General features: G+C 39.7%; 1 protein-coding gene and 1 long non-coding RNA gene across 5 annotated transcripts in view; one reads left to right on the forward strand and one right to left on the reverse strand.

Moving 5' to 3' along the window:
• Window positions 1-24,643, forward strand: part of LOC142142061 (bifunctional heparan sulfate N-deacetylase/N-sulfotransferase 4-like) — a 320,049-nt gene that overhangs the window by 189,948 nt on the left and 105,458 nt on the right. The window lies entirely within an intron of this gene.
• The window catches only part of LOC142142102 (uncharacterized), a 107,265-nt gene that overhangs the window by 3,302 nt on the left and 79,320 nt on the right, over window positions 1-24,643 (reverse strand). The gene's annotated exons all lie outside the window — the stretch shown is intronic.

A 24,643-nucleotide genomic window follows, 5' to 3' on the forward strand; every position in this document is an offset into this window, starting at 1 on the left:
ATTACACTATCAAGATCTATCTTTTAATTCTTTGCATAATTTTCCTCACTATGCAATTAAAAGAATTCACAAAGTTTACAGAGAAAAGTGCCACACAAGTGAATAATTATAATGTGTCTTTTTTGGCTTATTTGGTTGTAGAACATGCTTGTTTTTTCAAAGCACTGTTTTTGTTAATAAATGTAACATTGTATGTATGATAAAAATCGAGTCGATAAATCAATATAAATAACATAGAATGAAGATTTGTCTGATGAGTGTTCAAGCTGTATGTGCTGAAAGAGTTAATATGCAAAAATGGTTTAACCAATTAATTGCCAGTTTTCGAGAAGACTCTACTTCTCGAAAACTGGCAATTAATTGGTTAAACCATACTCTCATGGTTCACTTTGCTGTATCAATTGTTCTACTTTGATTCTGACTTCATTAGACTTGTGCACTATATGGTAGACTTGCACTGTTCATGGTAGTTCAGGGCATGAGAAATGAAGTGTTGTTCACCGCAAGTGTTGTCATTTAAAGAACAGCATATAATGGCATAAAGTTTGTAAGGTCTGACTATAGGATGGCCAGTGCATGATTTATAGATAAAAGATAAATGGAACTCTAAAATGTATGACATATCTTGAGAGGACATTAACAATTATCTTTAAACATTAAAGAATACCAGGTGAAAACAAAAGCGGAATTGCATCCCTGTGCTCTCCAGCACAAAGTCTTAGGTATTGCAAAGCATAATGGCATAAGGTTTTGGTTGTTGTAGATGTTTTGAGTAGAGATGCTCACTGACCCCTGTGTTTTGGTTTTGGTTTTGGCAAGCCGTCATTGCGGGTTTTGGTTTTGGTTTTGTTTGGTTTTGTGTTGCTATTTTGTTTAAAAATCAATGTTTTTGGGCCTAAAATAACCAAATTTAGTGCTCCACCTGTTTCTTGGATAAGGAATGTAATTGTAGAGCTAATAAATTATTCAAAAAACAGTTTAATTCCTGGTAGGCCTTCATTAATTCGACACAAACCAGATTGTCTTCCTCTCCATCTATGAATATTGGCAATGCAGCCATCGTCTTTGGATGTATATTACACCCTAGATTTATACTTATATATGTAAAGAAATGGACAAAGGCAGTTTGGGTTCTGTCTCTCTAGGCCCCCCTCCAGTTGTATAAATTAGCAAAAAATTCAGCCGTTATAGACTGTACAATATTAATTGAAATGGAGAAAGCCAGTTTGCTTTCTGTCTCTCTAGGCCCCCCTCCACTTGTATAAAATACAAAAAAAATCTAGCCGTTATAGACTGTACAATATTAATTGAAATGGAGAAAGCCAGTTTGGTTTCTGTCTCTCTAGGCCCCCCTCCACTTTTATAAAATACCAAAAACATTCAGCCATTATAGACTGTACAATATTAAGAGAAATGGACAAAGACAGTTTGGGGTCACTCTGTGTATGACACCCTACCCTTAAGGAGAAATTGCTCAAACAGCAGCCTTTCAAGACGGTATGTGATATGGAAATGCCCCAAGTCCCTTTCCTCTTTGGGGGTAGATTGCACCCTACACTTACATAGAAAGTTTTAAAAAGATGTTATCGTCATCATCTGGAGCTTCATCCTCACCCTCATCAGTGTGTACGTCATCATCACAGACTATCAATTAATCGCCGCTTGAATCCGCCATTAGAGAACAGTCAGTGCTTGGATGTCTTGGATGGTGAAGGCCTTCCTCGTGGAAGATGTAGTTCATTTTTATAAACATCATTTTCTCCACATTTTTGGGAAGTAACCTTCTACGGCGATCACTGACTAAGTTCCCTGCTATGCTGAACACTCGTTCAGAGTACACACTGTAGGGTGGACAGCTTAAGTATTGCAAAGCAAGTTTGTACATGACTTTTGACAGCCACAAAAATTAATGCAAAAGAATGGGGGACACCCCAAAAGCACTTGGGAGTGCTAAATATTATATTTTTAGTCTGCTGAAAAATAGTACTTTTGACAGCCAGAAATATTAATGCAAAAGAATGGGGGACACCCCAAAAGCACTCGGGAGTCCTAAAAATTATTTTTCAGATTGCTGACAAATAGGACTTTTGACAGCCAGAAATATTAATGCCAAAGAATGGGGGACACCCCAAAAGCACTTGGGAGTGCCAAATATTGCCAAATATTGAAAAAAAAGACTCCTCTATCCTCCTCTCTTCTCTATCAATTGTTATCAGAATTGTAATCAGAACTGTATTCTCTGTCCCTGCTCTAATCAGCCTGTAACTACACCCTGCTCTCTCCCTCTGTCAAATGGTGATGGATTGCTGTGGAGGCAGGTATTTATAATTTTCAAATATCGCGAGAACCGAGCCCCGAGATCCGACGACGTCACAACGACGTTTGGGCTCGATTTGGAATCCGAGCGGGCGGGAGAGTACCGAGCCTGCTTGGCTCGGTAATCGGATAGGCAAAGTTCGGGTGGGTTCGGTTCTCGGGGAACCGAGCCCGCCCATCTCTAGTTTTGAGTAATGTAAGGATGTTATCTCTGGTATGAAAAGTACATTTACACTTCATTAATAATAACATATAAAGGTCATCTTTGAATTGCTCCCTATATAATTTTGGAAGCTGGTTCCCCACATGACCCCCCCCCCCCTGGAAATTACTCCTCCTGCATTCATGCTATTTACATGCACACCAAAATATGCAAAGTTTTATTCTACTGTTTAAAAATATTTAATACATAATTCCCATATAATAAAATACCCTACAATCACTGTAACCCCAAACATGTCTAAATATCTGTTTAGTTCTGTCTAGTAAAAGGTATGACCAGAGGCCATAGAGTTATTTTATCTCTCTGCACCTTCCTTTTGTCTTCTCACTTTCATATTTCCTGGGCATCTAGACCTTCCAAGAACCCATTGTCATGATATCCAACCCCAAATCTATCATAAACACACCCCTTTAAACTAAACCACACCCCACTCTATTGTATTTTTATGCATACATTTTTTTATTGTGAGGGCTGATGAACCCTGCAAACAGACTTTTAAAGTACTTATTGAAGCCATTCAAAATCTAAAATTGTAAACACCATAAAATGATTGATTTGAATAGTTATTATAGCAAATATGATGTAATTTGCTCAGAATACTTTTCTTGCAAACCTTCGTTAGTAGATTGAAGATTATTAATTCTATATTTTTTTACTGATCCTTCTCACCCTTCTAAGCAGACAAAGAAGTCTTTGATGTAGATCAAAGAATATATTCATGTGTCTTCTTTGTTTTTCAAGAAAGATAAGTTCACGGTAGAGCATGCACAGTTATTGTTATTAGTTGTCATTTGACAGCATTATGGGAAACACGCTTTTGACTTTTCATACTTATACTTTGGATTTACTTAATTACACTGTAACAAGTGTTTCTCGGTCTACATTCTTTGAGATCAAATCATTCATAGCACAATGCTACTCCATAAATATAAGCCATGATTGTTATCCTCAGCAAAATTACAACTAAGTTATGATTATCAATAGTATGAATGCCATAGTACATATTTTCTTACCATAAGTGCTTATGTCCTGCAAAATTTTTTTACCACTGCAATTTATGTTATATGCTTACATAATTATATTTATTTACTTATTTAAAACTGCCTATATTAATATTGTAGCCCTTGAAGCCTGCATTTGTTCTGGGTGTGAATGTATTTTGCCAGATAAGTCTCACATTGGTCTCTAGCACAGTGCCGCCATCCTAATTTGCTTGTGGTCCTTGAGGCAGTAGTATCATCATGGGATCTATTGGGGAAATTGTGTTCACCTATTTCTTCAGCACACCCAGTGGAAATTAAAAAAGAGACATAAGATCACAAATGTAAATATACCACAGCTGTAATACAACTCTAAAAAGGTCTCTGTTGGCTAGTGTTGTTTTACACTTAGGAAAACATACAGGACCCGATCCATTAAGGAACATAAATGCAGAAACATGGAGTATTTAGCTCAAAATCACTCTGCACATTCCCAGATCCTGGACTATATGCCAGTGAACACAGCAATAGTCAATTCATCTTTGAGGGCAAAGGACCCTTACCGCAGCCTATAATTTTAGGGGCGGGATGGGGAGAAGACTAAGCGTATGCACATAGTCAATATACAGTAAGGGCGTGCCAAGCTTGAGGGCACGTAGCAGCGTCTGATTCAAGCTGGCATCTCAAAGGTACGTGTTTTTCTGCTGCATCACTTGCACCAGCTACAGTTTGGGTGTAAGTGCTGATTACTCGTGATGATGACTCTGTATTCATGCTAGAACGTGTGTTTGCAATCAGGATCAAAAGTTAAAATGTATTTTATGCACAGTGGACATTAATAACATCATGATAAATGCTTTGGAGTGAAAAAAAAGCATTTTTTAACAATTATGTACTTACTGATGAGATTATTAATAGGTGACAACCATTTAAAATGTTTTGGGTTTTTTCTGTGCACTCTTTTGTGTTCTGTTTATATTCCACATATGTATCATACCTATACCATATTCAACAAGAGAAGTTTCTTTAGGTTCTAGTTGAATATGGACGTGCACATGGCTGATTTATATGTGTTTTTACAAAAATGCATTTTACATTCCTTTTGCGTGCCTTAATGGATCAGGACCATGAGGTACAGTCATTTGTTTTTGAGGTCCACTTACCTATCCATGAGTGTGTCAAATCTTATGAACATTGTAGATATATCTCTTACCTCCTAATTTATTTCTATCACTGCGTTATTATTATCACAAAAAAAGTCTTCCACAGTGACAACCAGCCTTTTACTTAGATATCATGGGTAAAAATGCTCATGAAGGGTATATCATGAATTGGGGTTCAAGTCATTTTATGCACCCACCTATATTGGTAAACTCTAGAATGGCATAGAAATAATGTCCTAGCTTGCTGGTGACATCACAGACCAAGATGAGGCTTGGGAGTAGATTTACTTCTAAAACTAAAATGTACAGCGCAAATAGGATGTCCACAAATTATCTATCATATATAGATATACATAACTGATGTGAATAAAAAGCTATAATAAACAGCATTATATTATTAAGACATAATATTCAATTAAAACCAATAAACATTAACACAAGATATAATTACAGACCGACAAGCAATTTAATTACAAACTCCAATAACTGTAGATATCTTGAATCTGTATTGCAAACTCCAGCAATTAGTGGAGTAATTAAAGGTATTGGATATTAATGTTGTTTGTAATATGAAACCACAGTCATTTTCTTATCATACATAGCATACTGCCTCCAATCCAACAATATAGACTTTTGCAATTTTGGTGTTAGCTTATTAGTAGATGAGTCTCAGGAGTACTTAATGAAGATAGTCTCTCTATAACACAGAAAAATCCCTCAGACTGCTTAGCCTAACAATAAATATCCAACTTGGTACCGGGCTGATCGGAAGTAAGTAAATCTCCACGATTCCTTCATCCGAATTGTCTGTATCGGCTTTCTGAATTCAGCAACTTCCACTATATCATACCGTATCAATTGTCTGGACAAAAACCAAATAAGACTTGCAAAGGTTCTAGGTATAATCAGCACCTTATCCGTCAATACAGGAAAGGATAGGTTTAATATTTATCATTCAAATCCCCTTATAGTAAGTTGGACTTGAAACAGGCTGACACATTTCGTCTATTAATCATAGACTTTCTCAAAGCCATATATCATCATCATCACTATTTATTTATATAGCGCCACTGATTCCGCAGCGCTGTACAGAGAACTCACTCACATCAGTCCCTGCCCCATTGGAGCTTACAGTCTAAATTCCCTAACATACACACAGACAGAGAGAGAGATAGAGAGACTAGGGTCAATTTTGATAGCAGCCAATTAACAAATAAGATCTTTATAAAGAGAATGGACAACTATCTTATTGTTTGGCAACAGGTGTTTCTTAATTAATGACCCAAGTAATTGAACAGAGACATTTTTCAAATACGTGATTTGACAAATTAAGGTAAGTGTTTGTATTATGTTTTATCCCAGTTAAACATGATTGAAACATTGGAATAAGAACAACTTTGTGTATAGATTATTTGGAAGTGCAAGGTTTTTTCTGGTAGGGCGCCCAGGCAGTGAGATATTTTAAAAAGGAAAAGTGTGCAAACAGATGGCTCCTCACACAGGTTTTTCTGAAGCACTTTGACGTTTATTTTACTTGTCAGGATGGATAAACAATAAAAGTGTCTTCTGCAACCAAATGAAACTTTCACAGTGATAAACATAATCCAATAGCCCTAAACTCTGGCCATAACAGTTAGGTCCCCAACTGGTCACTGGCCACTTGTTGAGCTAAGTGGTCAGCACTTATGCCTTACAGCACTGGGGTCAGGAGTTTGATTCCTAACCTTGGCCTTATCTGTAAGGAGTTTGTATGTTCTCCCCATGTTTGCACGGGTTTACTCCGAGTGCTCCGGTTTCCTCCCACACACCAAAAACATACTGGTAGGTTATTTGGCTGCTAACAAATTGACCCTAGTCTGTGTGTGTCTGTCTGTCTGTCTGTGTGTGTGTTAGGGAATTTAGGCTGTAAGCCCCAATGGGGCAGGGACTGATGTGAGTGAGTTCTCTGTTCAGCGCTGCGGAATTAGTGGCGCTATATAAATAGATGATGATGATGATGATGGGACCAGTCTCCCACACACAGTTCAAACACAGCTTTTCTAGCTTCCAGTCAGGCCTTGCTCTGGCTGACTCCTTAATTGATTAGACCAGGTGCTCAACCTGGTCTCCGTGTGTGTGTGTGTGTGTGTGTGTGTGTGTGTGTGTGTGTGTGTGTGTGTGTGTGTGTGTGTGTGTGTGTGTGTGTGTGTGTGTGTGTGTGCATGCACAGATTTAACCCTCTCTGCACCTTTAGGCTGTGGTTTCCCAGGGAAACCACCACTCTTTCCTCTATTAGACAGTGGCAAAGTGTCCCAACTTCCACAATATATACATCTATATATATATATATATCCTACTAAAATCACAACAGGTAATTTAAACTATAGATAGATATATATGAATAGTATATTTTAATAAAAAAAATCTATTTATTATACTTTTTATTTTTTATGTATTTGATAGATAATTTGTGGACCTCCTGTTTGTGCTGTACAGTCTGTTGTTAGTTTATCTTTTATGTGGGATTGACACTATCCCTCTTTCAGCTGCAGTTGGTGGCCCACATGAATATAATGGTATTTTCTGTTCAAAAACAATTTTTAGCGCCTGCTTATTATATTTATTTTTTGTAGATTTGCTTTTAAAAGGTTTTCTAGAATGTACTTGATAAATTATTGAATCTGTTTGTTTACTATGGGAAACGCCACCACCTTTAAGTTGTAGTAAATCTAGTCTTCAGTGTGTTAGAGCGCAACAAATTCACTCTACTAGTTTTGAACCAGTGTCATTCTGCGGAGAATCAAAATGATCCCATTTTCAGGTATGTATGAATATTATAAATACTCAAGCACAGTTAATTTGGGCAGGATATTTTTAATTTATGTGCAATATTCACTATGTTTTAGCATTCTGTTATGACTGGAACATTTTGTTCCTTTCTTGCTAAAATCAAAACTTTGAAAATGATTAATATTGCAGATACATTTTATAATACACTTGGATGGTTTCTAGCAATTCATTGTGATTTTAATCACCATCACTGGTTTTCAATAAGTCACTTCTGGCATTATGCAAATTAGAAGTAGATAATGACCTTGCTGTGAAAACTAATTCTTGGCTCTTCCAGAGAGTTCTACCAAACACAAATGGATTGAATTAATGTTAAAATGGGTGTGGGTACAATTCCCAGATTTTAGTTCTCCATGAACATGCCCATTTGATAAACTGGAGCTAAAATGAGGAAAATACATTTTGCAATTAATAACTTTAACAGAATTTTATTGTTCATTTACAGTGGCAGCTTTCATTATCTACAGAGATCTAATAGTATCATAATTTTATGTATTATAGGCACTGGATATTTAGATAATGAGAAGACATTATGTGGAAAGCCTGTCTCGTTCTGTAGTTTAATATTGCATTTAGTCTTTTATGCATTATGTCAGTAATGTTAAGTATAAGGGAAGAGTAAAATTAACTTTCCTAGCTAGACTTATTTGCTCAGGGGATAGGGGAATTGAAGGCAAAAGTGTTGTCATCCTGAGATCAGCTCCCAATGGTTTTACCTGAAAGAAGATAACACAAAGCATTTTGAATCCTGCATATTACATGCATTTATGCAATAGTAGCAGTGGTGTTTCCATCATGAAGTTTTGTTTCGCAATAAGCTATCTGTCTTATGATAAAGTATTAATATGTCTCCCTTTACCACATGGAATACTACAGGAAAAAAATGTACAGTAATATTCAGCCTCATTTATTTTCAATCACACAACTGTGATCTTTCAATGTAACAGCAAACTAGATATGTCTGTTCTGCTAATTAAAATTCATGTTATATATACACAAATGTATAAATGCCAAACAGTCATGATGGTGTAAAATATATGTCATATACTAAAAAAGTCTACAAACGGTAATATCCAATTAATAGTTATCAGTTAAAAGTTATTTTATGTTATTAAATGTGGTACTGCAACAACTGTCCAAATTGTTTTCAAGTCTCATAGATGGTACTTCTTGGTTGAGAACATTACATGTATAGTTTCCTTAATGAACAAATCTGGGAATAATTACAATGCCTTCAGTGCATAGAGCGACTAAATGACACAGCCCTACTTAGTGTTTAATCGTTGAAGAGAGTTGATCCAACTTCCATCATGCAAATAAAATTCTATATAAGGAAAAAATTAGACAATAAAATGGACATTATGGGCTAGATTTACTAAGTATTGAGTTTGGTCGCAGTTTTAAACCCCTACACATCGCCGGCGGTTTAGTGGTCCAAACCACCACATTTACCATAGAGCGGTTTGAGACTGCAATTTAAAATGAATGGAGATGTGTGGCGAATTGAAAAAGCTAAACCACCGGCAGATTTGTTCAAACTGCCGGAGGTTTGGTTAGAGCCGCCATCCAATAGACAGGACAGGTCAGTTTTAATACCTACTTCTGAATGACTTTCCATTCAGAATATAAGAGAAAGCATTATTGACATTTAAATTAATTGGGCAATCAATATTTATTGAATAAGGGGCAAAATGAATTGAATATTAACCTATGAGGGATTTTTTTTCATGATATTAAGGGGACAAAATTAATTATTATACTATTTGGGCACTATGTAATGCCAAATTGTGCAACTTAAATAATTATATCCACCATTAACAATTAGTTCATATTATTATATATTCACATTTCCTCATAATATAATGCTATGATAGATCCCATTAATCGGTAAATAATGATTGCCCGCATAATGTACATTTCTATGGTGCTTTCTCTTATGTTCTGAATGGCAAAATTGTTCAAACAGCATGCAGTTTGAGCAATCTTGCCACTCACAACCACCGCTTTTATTTTGGCAGTTTGGATGGCAGTTTTGTGGCAGTTCTGCAAACCACCGCTTAGTAAATCTGGCAACTTGTATGTTCATCATTGCTAAAATCAGGATGACGATTTGTAATGTGATGGTTTTGCAAAATGTCAATTCTGCCCATTTTAATGGCGGTTTGGGCTTTAGTAAATCCAGTGGTTTTAAAACCGCCGGAAAAATCGCCAAAAATTGCCAAAAAACGCTGTTTCACCAAACTGCCCTTTAGTAAATCTAGCCCTATGTTTTATTCACAATGGAGGATAGACAAAACCTATATTTTCAATTGTTGATGTTCCTATGTTCATTTTTTTATACATTTACACTTGTTAAACACAACGGGCCTGAGTCATTAAGGAGAGCAAAGCATAAAAAAGGAGTATATTTGCACCTGTACAAAACTATGTTGCATTGGAGGGGGAGGTACATTTAAAATGTGGAGACAGATTTATAGTTGAGGTAGGGCATGCTCTAGATCAACTTTAAATTTCAGTGTAAAAATAAAGCTATCAAGTATTTTTGTGCCACATAAAAAAACAGCCAGTATTTAACTTATGTGCAAATTAATAAACTATTTTGCACCCCTTGCAATGTAAGGGGTGCAAACGGTTACCATTTTTTGATAAACCTATAGTAACCTCAAACCCTATTTAGTCCTTTAATCTTTGTAAAGATATCCTTATGTCTTTCTTAAGTATGTTTAAATTATTCTACTGTATTAGCCTCAGCCACCTCTGATAGGAGGCTATTTCCACTTATCTACTACCCTTTCTGTGAAGTAGTTTTTCCTCATATTTCCTCTGAACTTACTTCCCTCCAGTTTCAGTGCATGTCCTCGTGTTTTAATAATTCTCTTCCTTTGAAGAATGTTTCCCACCTGTACCCAGGGCCGGATTAACCCTAGGGCTAACTGGGCTACAGCCCAGGGGCCCAGGGCATCCAGGGGGCCCTTGAAAGTGCTCAGCAGCAGTATTGATCGGTCGGGGGCGCCCGCGCCGCGATCAATGCTGCTGAGCACTTTAAATGCGGTCCTTCCCCGGCACGCTGTAGACTCCTTACTGAGGAGATCTCGTGAGTCTCACTCTCACGAGATCTCCTCAGTAAAGAGCGTACAGTGCACCGGGGAAGGACTGCAATGCCAGGAGAAGGAGGTAAGTGCCTTGGGGGCGGCTCAGCTCACCGGGGGGGGGGGGGGGTGGCTCAGATAACAGGGGGGGCCCTCACGGGGGAATGGAGGTCCCCTAAGCCCAGGGGCCTCCATTCCCTTAATCCGGCCCTGCCTGTACCTTGTTAAAACCCTTGATATATTTTTAAAGTTTCTATCATGTCCACCCCTTCCCTTCTCTGCTACAAACTACACATATCAAGATCTTTTAGTCTTTCCAGATAAGTTTTGTGCTGTAGGCCATGCACCTTTTTATTTGCTCGTATTTGTATGGTCTCTAGTGTATTTATATCCTTCTGGAGATATGGCCTTGAAAACTGAAAACAGTATTCTAGATGAGGATGTACCAATGACAGTGTCATTATTACTTCTTTCTTTCTGCTGCTGATTCTTCTCTCTATGCAACCAATCACCCGACTTGCCTTCCTCATTGCTTAGCTACATTGCTTACCTGCCTTTAAGTCACCTGAATAGTGACTCCTAGATCTATTTCCTCCTCAGTATTATACATTATAGTGCCATTAATACTATATTTAGACTTTGGGACCCTAGTGCATGATTTTGCGGCATTAAACTGTAGTTACCACACTCTTGACTATTCCACTAGCCTACCTAGATCATCAATCATTTGTTTTCCCCCTCCTGGTGTGTCTACCCTGTTGCATATCTTTGTGTCATCTGTAAAAATACTTCCCTTCAATTCCATTTGCATTGTCACCAATAAAGATATTAAAAAGCACTGGTCCAAGTACAGATCCTTGGGGTACTCCACTGATAACTTCTCCCTCCTGTGAATGATCTCCATTTACTATAACTCTCTGTTTTCTATCATGCAACCAAGATCTTATCCATTCAACCATCTTAGAATCCAATCCCAAGCTTTCAAGTTTAACAGTCTGCGATGTGCAACAGTGTCAAAAGCCTTACTAGAATCTAGATAAGCTACATTTACAGCCCCACTTGATCTATTACTTTAGTCACTCAATCAAAAAAGTCAATAAGATTTGTTTGACATTATCTCCCCTCAATTAATCCATATTGTTTGGGATCCTGTAATTTACTTGAATTGAGGTTTTCTACAACTCTTTTTTTAAGAGTGTTTCCATCAATTTCTCTACTACTGATGTAAGGCTCACTGGTCAGTAGTTGCTGCCTCTTCCTTGCTTCCACTTTTGTGCAGCGGGACTACATTCACTCTTTTCCAGTCCTCTGGAGTTACTTCTGTAGCTAGTTACTGATTGAATAATTCTGTTAAGTCTTTTAAGTTATTTTAGTATCCTTGGATGTATCCTATCTGGTCCGATTGATTTATCCACTTTCAGCTTTGAGAGTTCTGTTAGGACCCTCTCCTCTGTATATGTACTTGTATCTACCTCATTTTTATTAATATATTTGTAACTTAACTTTGGCCCCTTTTCTGCTCTTTCTGTAGTGAACACTAATCAAAAATAATTATAAAGATGATCTGCTATTTCCTTGTCTCCCTCAACAAGACTCTCACTCTCTATCTTTAGGCTTATTACTCCTCCTTTCTTTCTCCTTTTACTTATATACCCAAAATAGTTTTGCACCCTTTACCTACTGACTGGGGCATTTTCTCTTCAGTTTGTGGCTTTGCTCATCTGGGGCCCGATTCATTAAGGATATTAACTTAAGAAACTTCTTATTTCAGTCTCCTGGACAAAACCATATTACAATGCAAGGGGTGCAAATTAGTATTCTGCCTTGCACATAAGTTAAATACTGACTGTTTTTTCATGTAGCACACAAATACTTGATAGCTTATTTGTACACTGAAATTTAAAGTTGATATGTGTGTGTGCTACATGAAAAAACAGTCAGTATTTAACTTATGTGCAAAACAGAATACTAATTTGCACTCCTTGCATTGTAACATGGTTTTGTCCAGGAGACTGAAATGAGAAGTTTCTTAAGTTAAGATCCTTAATGAATCAGGCCCTGATTATCTTCTTTGCCTCCTTTTGTTTAACAAGATACACCTCTTTGTCTTCATTATTCTAAGTCTGCTTATATTTCCAAAAGGCTATTTTTTTTGCTTTTACTATACTACTACTAAAAATGAAGGCTCAGGGAAGGTTTTAATTGTGACACCCTGAATATATATTTGTTTCACATGCTAGGGATTCACCTACAAGAGTTGCCTTGAGCAGGTGAGTTTATCCAAATATAGCTATATTGTACACAAAATTCTCCTGTTTATGTATATGCTGACACATAGTGATTTATATATTATTTGTTTTAGTGCACCAGACTTCAAGGATTACACTCTAAGATCACATGGAAAGCTGTCAAAACTATTATATAATTGTAACATTTTCAGAGGTAGGATTCCTTGTGTTAACCTAGATTGGCAGTGGCCGACCAAGGATGCGGAGTCTAACGGATTCCCTGGTTTTCACCAAGAACCGCCGCAAGGCAGGATGGACTTAGCTGCCGAGAACCTGCAGGTTGCTGTCCCCTGACCTGCCACTAGGCGTAACACATGATACTGAACACAGTAGGAGAGGAAAGAAGCACTTGACAGCAATCGGAGAAATGGAATCTGAATAGGTACACGTATGGTTAATAATAGGTACTGGTGGCAGGTGGAGTGTCAAAACAAGCCGGGGTCTGGTACAAAGGCAGACAATGAGGTACAGAGGTAGGAGGCAGATGGATAGTCAGAACGGAACCGGAGTCTGGTACACAGCAGGGTAATGCAGTAGCAGAATCAGGAGGCAGATGGAGTGTTATGACGGAGCCAGAGTCTGGTACACAAATGGTCAATGAACAGGATAGCAACTCGGGGAGCCAGAGCACAGGAACCGAACAAGGACCAGGAGTCAAACAAACTGAGACATTTGTTGCGCATACACTACTATAGTCTCATATATACTCTGCAGAAAGACTATGCCGCGTCCCAGCCACGATCACGTGACTGCCCGAACCCGGAAGTGCTGAGGTCTACACAGGGGGAGAGAAAATCAGCAACACAGGAGTGTTGAACAGGTAAGATGTGACAGTACCCCCTCCCTTAAGGGTGGACACTGGACACCCTAAAAGGTTTATCAGGAATTTGTATTATGGAATTGCTTGAGGAGCCGAAGAGCATGAACATCTGTGACTTTGATCCAGGAATGTTCCTCAGAATCGTAGCCCTTCCAGTCTACTAAAAACTGTAAGGAACCTCTGAAAATGTGAGATTCCAAAATTTGGCTCACCTTGTACTCCTGCTTATTGTGAACCCATACTAGAGATGGCAGTTTAGCTGTAAGGGTGAACTGATTGGTAATTACTGGTTTTAAGAGAGAAACATGAAAAACATTTGGTATGGTGGTAATTGTAATCTGACAGCTACTGGATTAATGTTCTCAGTTCTCTTGTAGGGACCAATAAACCGAGGTGCCAATTTCATTCTGGGTACTCGTAATCGAAGGTTACGAGTTGATAACCAGACGTGATCTCCAGGCTTCCGTTTGGGAGTAGAACATTTTTTCTTGTCTGAGAATTTCTTATAGCGGTCAGATGTTTTGTTGAGGTCCTCCCTTACATGAGCCCAAATTGAGGAGAATTCCCTGAGGAGGGAATTCACAGCCAATAATTCGGAGTTAGGTATCTGCGGTAAAGTAGGAAGTCCAGGATGGCATCCATAAAGAACAAAGACGGGGGAATTGGACATGGGTTCGTGACAGAGATTATTGTGGGCAAATACCGCCCAGGGGAGCAATTCAACCCAATTGTTTTGGTTAGCAGATACATATATACGAAGAAACTTCTCAAGTTCCTGGTTGGTCCTTTCTGTCAACCCATTATATTGAGGATGATAGGCAGATGAGAAATTGAGTTAAATACCAATGATCCTTTATTAAGATCTCCAGAATTTAGACACGAATTGAGAACCTCGGTCGGACACAATCTGTTGAGGACATCTTTGTAGGCGGCAAATCTTCTGAATAAAATGTTTGGCTAAAGTAGGAACCGAGGGAAGACCTTTCAGAAGGATGAAATGAGCTGTATGAGAAAAATGGTCAACAACAATCCAAATAACTGTACAGCCCATTGATGGAGGTAAATCCGTAATAAAATCCATCGACAGATGAGACCACGGGCGATCCAGTGTGGGCAGAGGGACAAGAAGACCATAAGGTTTTCGTCAAGGCACTTTATGTTGCGCACAGGTAGAGCTTGCGGATACAAATTTGCTAACATCATCACGAAGAGAAGGCCACCAGTATTTTCCAGAAAGTAGTTCCCAAGTTTTCTTAATGCCGGCATGACCGAGTAACCGAGAGGTGTGGGCCCAACGTAAAAGTTTGATACGTAACTTGGGAAGGATAAAGGTTTTGTTGGGTGGACAATTGATGACTGTAGATGGAGTGATGGCTACTATGCATTTGATATCCAAGATTAATCTAGTCTCTTCAGGAAATCCTGTATCCGTCGGATCAAAGGATCGGGAGAGCGCATCTGCCTTCTTATTTTTGGATCCTGAACGATAGGTAAGGATGACGTCAAAACGTGAGAAAAATAGTGACCATCTAGTTTGAGGAGGGTTTAAACGCTGAGCCATCTGTAAGTATAACAGGTTTTTATGGTCTGTGTAAATTGTCACAGGGAACTGTGCACTCTCCAAAAGATGTCTCCATTTGGTAAGGGCTAATTTGATAGCCAAAATCTACTAATCACCTATGCCATAGTTCCTTTCCGCAGGTAGATGTTTGCGTTAGAAAAAAAACACAGGGGTGATACTTCCCTAAAGAGTCTCCTTGGGAGAGAACTGCACCCACCCCCTAGGAAGAGGCATCAAATTCTAAAAAGAAGGGGCGTTGGTAATCAGGTTGCTGCAGGATTGGAGCTGAGGAGAAAGCTTCCTTAAGAAGCTTAAATGCTTGTTTAGCTTCAGGAGTCCAATTCTGAGGCCGCTTTCCTGGTAAGAGAGGTAATGGGAGAAACCAGAGAACAATATCTCTTGATAAACTGGCAATAGTAATTAGCAAATGCCAGGAAACGCTGTGTAGCTTTCAAACCGAGAGGTTGTGGTCAATCGATAATAATCTTGAGTTTAGCAGGATCCAGTGCCAGAGACAATATAACCTAGGAAGGGTAATTGATCCTGCTTGAACAGACATTTCTCAAGTTTGCAAAACAGACAATGTCCTGAGGCGGTAAGGACCTCAATCACATGTTTCCAGTGAGATTGGTGATCCTGGGAAAAGATGAGAATATCATCTAGGTAAACCACTACAAAGAGGTACAGGAGATCCCAGAATATCTCATTCATGAAACTCTGGAAAACAGCTGGGACATTACATACATACGTCCCCCTCTTTAATTCGAATAAGATTATAGGCTCCTCGTAAATCTAATTTTGAAAAAACATTTAATCCGGTCAAAAAGCTCTGTGATTAAGAGCAAAAGATACCTACTTTTAACAGTGATAGCATTCAAACCCCGATAATCTATGCAGGGGCGAAGACCACCATCTTTTTTTTTAACAAAGATAAAACCTACTCCAGCGGGGGAAGAAGACTTCCTGATGAAGCTTTGTTTCAGATTGTCTTGTATATACTCCGCCATGGCATTGGTTTCTGGAAGAGACAACGGGTAGACACAGCCTCGAGGAGGAATTTTGCCAAGGAGTAATTCTATACGCCCGATGAGTTGGAAGTTCGGTAGCACTTTGTTCAGAAAAGACTTGGTACTGGGAAGGAAGGATACCATGAGCTAATCCACAATTACATAGATGGGCAGGAGGATTAACTTTTAAGAGACCATGAGATTGACAATGTGACCCCCAATCGAGAATTTTTGCAGTCTGCCAATCAAGGGTAGGAGAGTGGAGACGAAACCAAGGGAGGCCCAGTACCACTGGGTTAATGGCCTTAGGAATAATGAAAAAGAAAATGGATTCTCTATGCAGGGATCCAATCTGTAATATTAGAGGAGCTGTGCGAGTCTAAATGATATCCCTGGCGGTTATTCTGCCATCAATAGCGGTGATGTGAACAGGCTTTACAAGGGGCACAGTGGAGAGGCCTAGCTTATTGACCACAGAAGCAGAAATGAAGCTGCCTGCTGCCCCAGTATCCAGGAAGGCAGATAAAGGAGCAGAGCCTGAGGAGTGATGCAAGACAACAGAAATACAGAAGTCTTTATTGGGAGAAGAAGAGGGAGAGTAGCTGGATGATCCTAACGTGGCCTCTCCTGATCCTGTTAGGTCCTGTCGTTTCCCGGACGTTTAGTACAAATGCCAAGAAAATGATCAGCATCGCCACAGTATAGACATAGTTTATTTTTAAACATATCCCTTTCTTCTACTGAGAGATGAGACCAATCCATTTGCATAGGTTCTTCAGGAACAGCTACAGGATTTTGCAATTTGGGGGCAAGGCAAGGAGTTACCCGACTTAAGTTTTCCTTCTCTTGAGCATGTTCTCTGAAACGAAGGTCCACCTTGTTGCATAGAGAAATTAGTTTGTCTAGAGTGGAAGGTAATTCACATGAGACTAACTCATCCTTGATTCTGTCAGATAGTCCTTGCCAAAAAAGTGGCTACAAAGGCTTCTTCATTTCAGAGGGGCTCAGAGGCCATTGTACAAAATTAGACAGCTTACTGCCCTAATGGTAAGTGGCTTTGACTTAACCATAGAATTCCTGCAGCAGCACTGCAGACTCTGCCAGGTTCATCGAAAATTTTCTTGAAAGTAGCCAGGAAGTTGGTACAATTATGAAGCAGGCGGTTATTACTTTTCCAAAGGGGAAAGGCCCAGAGAGGAGAGAAATAATGTATGCAACTTTAGTTTTTTCAGAAGGGAAATTGCCTGGGAGTAACTCAAATTGAATTGCACTTCGGTTTAAAAATCCTCTGCATAATTTATGGTCCCCATGAAACTTCAGTGGATTGGATATGCGCAAATGAGAAGTAGCCACAGCAGGAGGCGTAGGTTCAATGGAAGCAGTAGATTTCTGAGAAGCCACTAAAGTACTCTAGAGGGTATCCATGGGAGTAAACAATCCCTGTAAAAATGTTGTCAGGTGTTGTTGATTGGACTCTTGTTTCTCTATCCTGCCTGCCAGGTATTGTATTAGATCCGTAGGAGAGGTATTGTCTGCGGAATCCATATTATGGTAAGAGCAAACTGTAACAATTTCAGAGGTAGGATTCCTTGTGTTAACCTAGATTGGCGCTGGCCGTCCAAGGATGCGGAGTCTAACGGATTCCCTGTTTTTCACCAAGAACCACCGCAAGGCGGGATGGACTTAGCTGCCGAGAACCCGCAGGTCACGGTCCCCTGACCTGCCACTAGGTGTAACACACGATACTGAACACATTAGGAGAGGAAAGAAGCACTGGGCAGCAATCGGAGAAATGGAATCTGAATAGGTACACGTATGGTTAAAAATAGGTACTGGTGGCAGGTGGAGTGTCAAAACAAGCAGTGGTCTGGTACACAGGCAGACAGTGAGATACAGAGTCAGGAGGCAGATGGATGATCAGAACGGAGCCGGAGTCTGATACAGAGGAGGGCAATGCAGTAGCAGAATCAAGAGGCAGATGGAGTGTTATGACGGAGCCAGAGTCTGGTACACAAATGGTCAATGAACAGGATAGCAACTCGGGGAGCGAGGACACAGGAACCGAAAAAGTACCAGGAGTCAAACAAACTGAAACACTCACTGCTCTGACACTGCTATAGTCTCAGAGTGAGGTTTATACACTCTGCAGAAAGACTATGCCGCATGTTACAATGCAAGGGGTACAAATTGACTTCCCTTTACAAGGCAGCGCCGCTTTAAATTTAAGCTGTCATCTCGCCGAACTCCAGCGAGTTGACAAAACCGGAGATTGATACATTTTCCCCCGAACGTCTTTATTCCAAGTCTATATGATATGCCCAGTACACAACAAAGTGCATGTCTGCTCTCTGCTTTCAAGAGATACCGCTAAAAAATTAGAAGTGTGCCTTGGTTTGTGGTGCACTGTGCAAAACAGTAAAACTCCTACAATTTTAATATCACGCCTTTCATTAAATTAAACTCTTCAGTTTCTCTTCATAAACACTGCTTGGTTTTGAGTAATTTATGACTCAAATTATTCATGAGTCATCGGGGCTAGCTTTGTGACATTTGGCACTTTTGTGTGTGACTATATTACACTGCTTGTTTAGCAGAGTGTTCACCTGTAGTAGTGCCCAGCAAGTTGGTGAAGAGTGAAGAGGACCTGTCTATTGGCAAAGAAAAGAAGAACCAATCATGGCTCACTGTCTCGCCACCTGCACTGGCCTAGTCAGAATGTTGCAGAAGTTTCAAGTGAGAATACAAGAAGAGCGGCGAAGGAGTATGAAGAGAAATGCGATGCTTGAATTGAAGAGACTGTCTTCAAGCAACAGGAGAAGACCATACAGCACCTGCCTTGGAGAACAAGAAAATGAGGAGGATGTCTGCTTCCTGAGTGGAGCAAGTAAGTATGTTTTACATACTTTTTATTATCTCTGCCCCTGACACCAATGTTGGACACTAGACTGGTTTACATAATTGCGGGCACAAGCCCAGTGGTCCCATTGGTTAAATTGTAGGTTCTATTACATTTTTTTGGGCCACACATTATGGTCAGACCCCCATCTTTGCTAAATAGCCCCACAAAGTATTAACTTGACAGAGATTCAATTCCTTGACCACCAAAGTTATCTTATTGCTGCTGCCACTCAGCATTGATGGAAAATGGCAAAACCATATGTCCTTTCTGTGCTGGAGATGGGGCTGTGCAGAAGTTTCAAAATGCATTGGATGAGAGGGAAGGGTTCATGAACACAGCACCTGATTGGATTGGTCCTGTGACCAGCTATCCAGTTGCAGGGTTTAATACACTCTTCTTTTCCTGATATCTTGAATACCTCAGATGTCCATTGGTGCTGTCCATTGGTGCTACCATGCAGCTGGTATCAGGGTGGATCCAGAAATGGGAACCTACACCTGTATACTAGTTTAATTCTTTAATTATCTGTGTAATGTCAATATTACTCATTCCCTAAGTTTATCCATATACCATATGAAATATTTGCTCTCAGCATATTTTAAAGTCCCTGGTGATAACTTGACATTGATGAAAACTACATGTGGGTATACGTGACTGAAAGAAAGAAAACACATAATGTAATATTATAGCTAATTAAAGTAAGACATCTGCTGCTCATGAACATCTATAAATATATTTAGAATGTCTATAGTGTGTACTTGATGTTTCACAGCTGGGAACAATTAATATGTGAAGAAGACAAGCTCTATTCTCCGAAAACCCTCAAAACTGTACTTTTAAATCAATACACACAATTAATGTCACTACCTGATGTTCCATCTAGATAAAATTATTAAAAGTGATTTACATGACATATAAAATGATTAATAAGTTGATTTTGCTCTGTATTTCCAGAAGTACACGTATGGTTATAAAGCTTTTTTTTATAAGGTTCACACAACACTGGGAAAGTTTGAATAACATGGGCAAATAAAAATGTAATCTATATTTATAACTCAGAGATACAATAAAATACTTTTAAATGAAACAGCCATATGAAAATATTTTAATGCAATATCTTGCAAAAACATGAAATAGTTTATTGTTTGTTAACTTTGTTTTAAATATTAAAACATAATAATACATAATTACATTGTATTTACAATTATGTGCAGATAAAATTAATAATACAAGGGGTTTGTTAGAAAGAGTGTCCTTACTATATATTATGGTTCAGAAAAATGGTTTAATTGTTCTTTAAATACAGTTCCTATTATTATGTTCTTATTCTGCTCTTTTAGAAAATGTATTTACTATGTGGCGGTTCCGAAGAAGCAACGATTCTCGCCACTTTGCAGTCATTTTCTTAAAACAGCAATTTTATGAAAGGCAAAACCTAATGGGCTTTGTCTTTAATAAAATTGGCATTTTAAAAAAATCACTGCAAATTGCCCAGATTCAGCCGCATAGTAAATATACCCCTAAATAGTTTCTTCTCCATTCAGTTCATTTAGGGTGCTAATGGCACACATGTGCCAACATTTTTACCTTTTGGAATCATAAAGGGGCTGTGGCCTCCTCATGAGGTTATGATTGCCTCACAAGGGGCTAGGTCGCACCACAAGTTTGATTAGGGCCTTGACTGGGTCATTGTAGAACCTTCACCTTTCTTTTCTTGGACCTGTTAAAAGGTGAACTTTCATCCAAGCTTCAGTTTTTTAGTGGATTTGCAGTATTTCCCTGTATTGTGCACCATCCTTTCTTCCATCTATTTTAACAAGATAACCAATTCATACTGATGAAAGACAGTTCCACAGCATAATGCTACCACCATCTTAACTAACTGGAGGTATAGTGACTTTTAGGTGTGGTCAGTGTTAGATTTGTGCCACATATATTGCTTTGAACTTTAGCCCAAAAAATTCTATCTTGATCTTATATGTCCACAACACTTTTTCACATATTGGAATTGAGTCACTCTCATAGTTTTTGACAAACTCTAGACATTTACATTGTTTATTTTGAGTAATAACTTCTGTTGTGCCAATTATCCATACTGGTCAGTGTTTTACAGATCTCTTCATATGGTTGACTGGTGCAACTTTACTCTATTGTTTATTGTTCCACCAAATTATTTGTTGGTCTCTCTGTGCTTCTTTCACATTTTTCCTTGTTTGGCAAGATTTTGAGGGACAAAAATGTCTGGGCAGCGTCTGGGTTGGTTGATATTGTTTCTACTTCTTGCTAATATAATCAAAATGCACACTCGGATATCCAAACTTGGAAATTGTTTTATAAGCTTCCTAATTTAAGCATTTTTTTTTATCTCAATAACTTATTTGGGACACTCTTTATTCTCTATTTTACAGCTGTCCTTTAGGTTTGCAAGATGAATAATTATCCCTTAACTTTTGGGTTTTTATACTGAAAATGTGGCAGAGATTTTTTTATTTTTATATAATTTTTATTAGTTTTTTAATAAACATATAATAGATATGAACACTTTACATATACAGTATCATCATCATCAGCAACAGCAGCAGCTATTTATATAGCGCTACTAATTCCGCAGCGCTGTACAGAGAACTCACTCACATCAGTCCCTGCCCCATAAGAGCTTACAATGTAAATTCCCTAACATACACACACACAGACTAGGGTCAATTTGATAGCAGCCAATTAACCTACTTGCATGTTTTTGGAATACAATAAAGATTTAAACAAAAGTTTATAATAAGCTAAAATACCTTTTAACAATACAAGCTGTATATCTGCTAACAAACTAGTTTACCACAGTTATGCTTGAGGCGATTAAGTTAGTTACAAATGTTGAGGCATGAGGTGAACAACCAAGGAAGATCATGCAGCAATTATTTAATGATTCACAAGTGGAGGTCAATTGTGTCCTCATTGGCCAGTGTTTTTATCAGTGTAATTGGCGCTTCCACAACACAGGGATTAAATATTTATGCTAGCAGTATATTTAGCATTTTTGTAGAGATATTTTGGTAACATAAAACAATGTCACATTATTAGCTAATTTTGCATTTCAGTGCTTTGAACTAAAACTATCACAGAGAACAAAATTGCAATGTATGATTTGTTATTCAGTAAAATGAGAGAATTAGTCAAGGTTCTAAGTACTTTTACAAGACACTATATACTTTTATTTTACATTTATAGTTAGGTGGACCAGAAGGGAGCTGAACCATGTCTCCCCTATAGCAATAGATCACGTTTTGTCAATGTGCCAGCTAGCTATAAATAAATCACTATTAAAAGTGATTAATTGCTTCAGAGATGCATGGTATATCTGGATCACCCTTCCGCTTGCCTGAGGCAGACTGCAGCAACCTCAAAGTGAAAATTCTGCTACAATATGAATAGTACGTATTCCGTTATCAGAGGCTTGGAACTGAATCAGATGTTTACTGATCACAGTGGTAGAACCAGAGATGTTACTAACAGCTGGCTCCAGCAGCTGAAAGTGTGGCTCAGATTTCATTTAAGGCTGTCCAGCTGGTACTATTAGGTGGGTAGCCAGGAAGTGTATACATTGACTAGAAGGAATGAGGAATGTGATGGTGAAAAGTAGAAATTTCACGAGAAGGTGGAAATAGGCAAGTAAAAAAAGTAGACAAATTTATGCTAAGCATAGAAGCAAACATATAAGTTATTATTATTATTATTATTAATTTTTATTTATAGGGCGCCACTAGGTATCCGTAGCGGCGTACAAGGACAGACAGAAACACGATACAGGGTGAGACAGCACAGTACAGTTAACAGAAATCACAGTAACTCAGAAGCTCAATGAACAGCTAGATTAGAGGTGAGAGCCCCCAGCGGGGTAGAGACAGGGGCAGGAGGACCTCACGGAGGAGACAAGGAGCTGGAGAGCAGAGTTAAGGTGGTGGAGAACAGAAGGAGAGGAGGCCCTGCTCGGAGGAGCGTACAATCTAAGGGGAGGGTAGGACGGACAGAGACACAATAGTAGGAGGAGGGAATGGGGAGAACGGAGGCAGAGACGGAGAGGGGGGAGAGGAGAATGAAAAGGAGGGAAGTAGGAGGGGGACAGGAGAGGGAGTGGGGTAGGGGAAGACTGGGAGGAGGTCAATGGGTGGGGGACTGAAGGGCTTTAAGGAAGAGGTGGGTTTTTAAGGTCCGTTTGAAGCTGGACAAGTTGGGGGAAGTTCTGATGGAGCGGGGGAGCTGGTTCCAGTGGAGGGGGCAGCGCGGGAGTAGTCTTGGATGCGAGCATGGGAGGAGGTAACCAGGGAGGAAGAGAGGCGGCGGTCATTAGCCGAACGAAGAGGGCGGGATGGAGCGTGAATGGAGATAAGGTTGGAGATGTAGGGAGCAGTTGAGTTGGAGAGGGCCTTGAAAGTAAGAGTGAGGAGCTTGAACACGATTCTGTAGGGGATGGGGAGAAAGTGGAGGGATTGGTAGAGGGGGAGACAGAAGAGGAGCGGCGAGTAGGGAAAATGAGCCGAGCGGCTGCATTGAGTACGGAGCGAAGGGGAGCGAGATGAGAGCGGGGGAGGCCAGTAAGGATGAGGTTACAGTAGTCCAAGCGGGAGATAATAAGAGAGTGGACAAGGGCTTTAGTGGCATCTTGGGAGAGGAAGGGCCGAATGTGTGCGATGTTGCGCAGCTGGAAGCAGCATTATTTGGCGAGAGAGAGGATGTGGGGGACAAAGGAGAGAGAGGAGTCTATGGTGACGCCGAGGCAGCGAAGTTGAGAAACAGGGGAAATAGAGGAGTTGAGAGCGGTGATAGAAGGGTCGGAAGGGCAGGGGGAGTGAGTGGGGGGAAAGACAATAAGTTCGGTTTTTGTGAGATTGAGTTTGAGGAATCTAGAGGACATCCAGGAGGAGATGGCAGAGAGGCAGGCGGACACCCTGGAAAGGAGGGAGGGAGAGAGATCGGGAGAGGAAAGGTAGAGTTGGGTGTCATCCGCATAGAGGTGGTACTTGAGACCAAAGAAGCTGATGAGTTCACCGAGGGAAGAGGTGTAAAGGGAGAACAGTAAGGGTCCGAGAACAGAGCCTTGGGGAACCCCTACTGGAAGGGAGGAGGGGGGGGAGATAGATCCGGAGGTGGAGACGGAGAAGGTACGGTCAGCAAGGTAAGAGGTGAACCAGGACAGGGCGGAGCCAGAGAGGCCAAAGGATTGAAGGGTGTGGAGCAAGAGCGGGTGGTCAACAGTGTCGAAGGCCGCTGAGAGATCCAAGAGAATGAGAAGGGAGAAGTGGCCCCTAGCTTTGGCAGAGAGGAGATCGTTGGTGACTATGGCCAGGGCAGTTTTGGTGGAGTGGAGGGGGCGGAAGCCAGATTGGAGAGGATCGAGGAGGGAGTGATCAGAGAGGTAGGTGGAGAGGCGGCTGCAGACGAGCCTCTCAAGTATTTTGGAGGCAAAAGGGAGAAGA

Source organism: Mixophyes fleayi, chromosome 1, assembly GCF_038048845.1.
Source record: "Mixophyes fleayi isolate aMixFle1 chromosome 1, aMixFle1.hap1, whole genome shotgun sequence".
In the NCBI taxonomy this organism is placed as follows: domain Eukaryota; kingdom Metazoa; phylum Chordata; class Amphibia; order Anura; family Limnodynastidae; genus Mixophyes; species Mixophyes fleayi.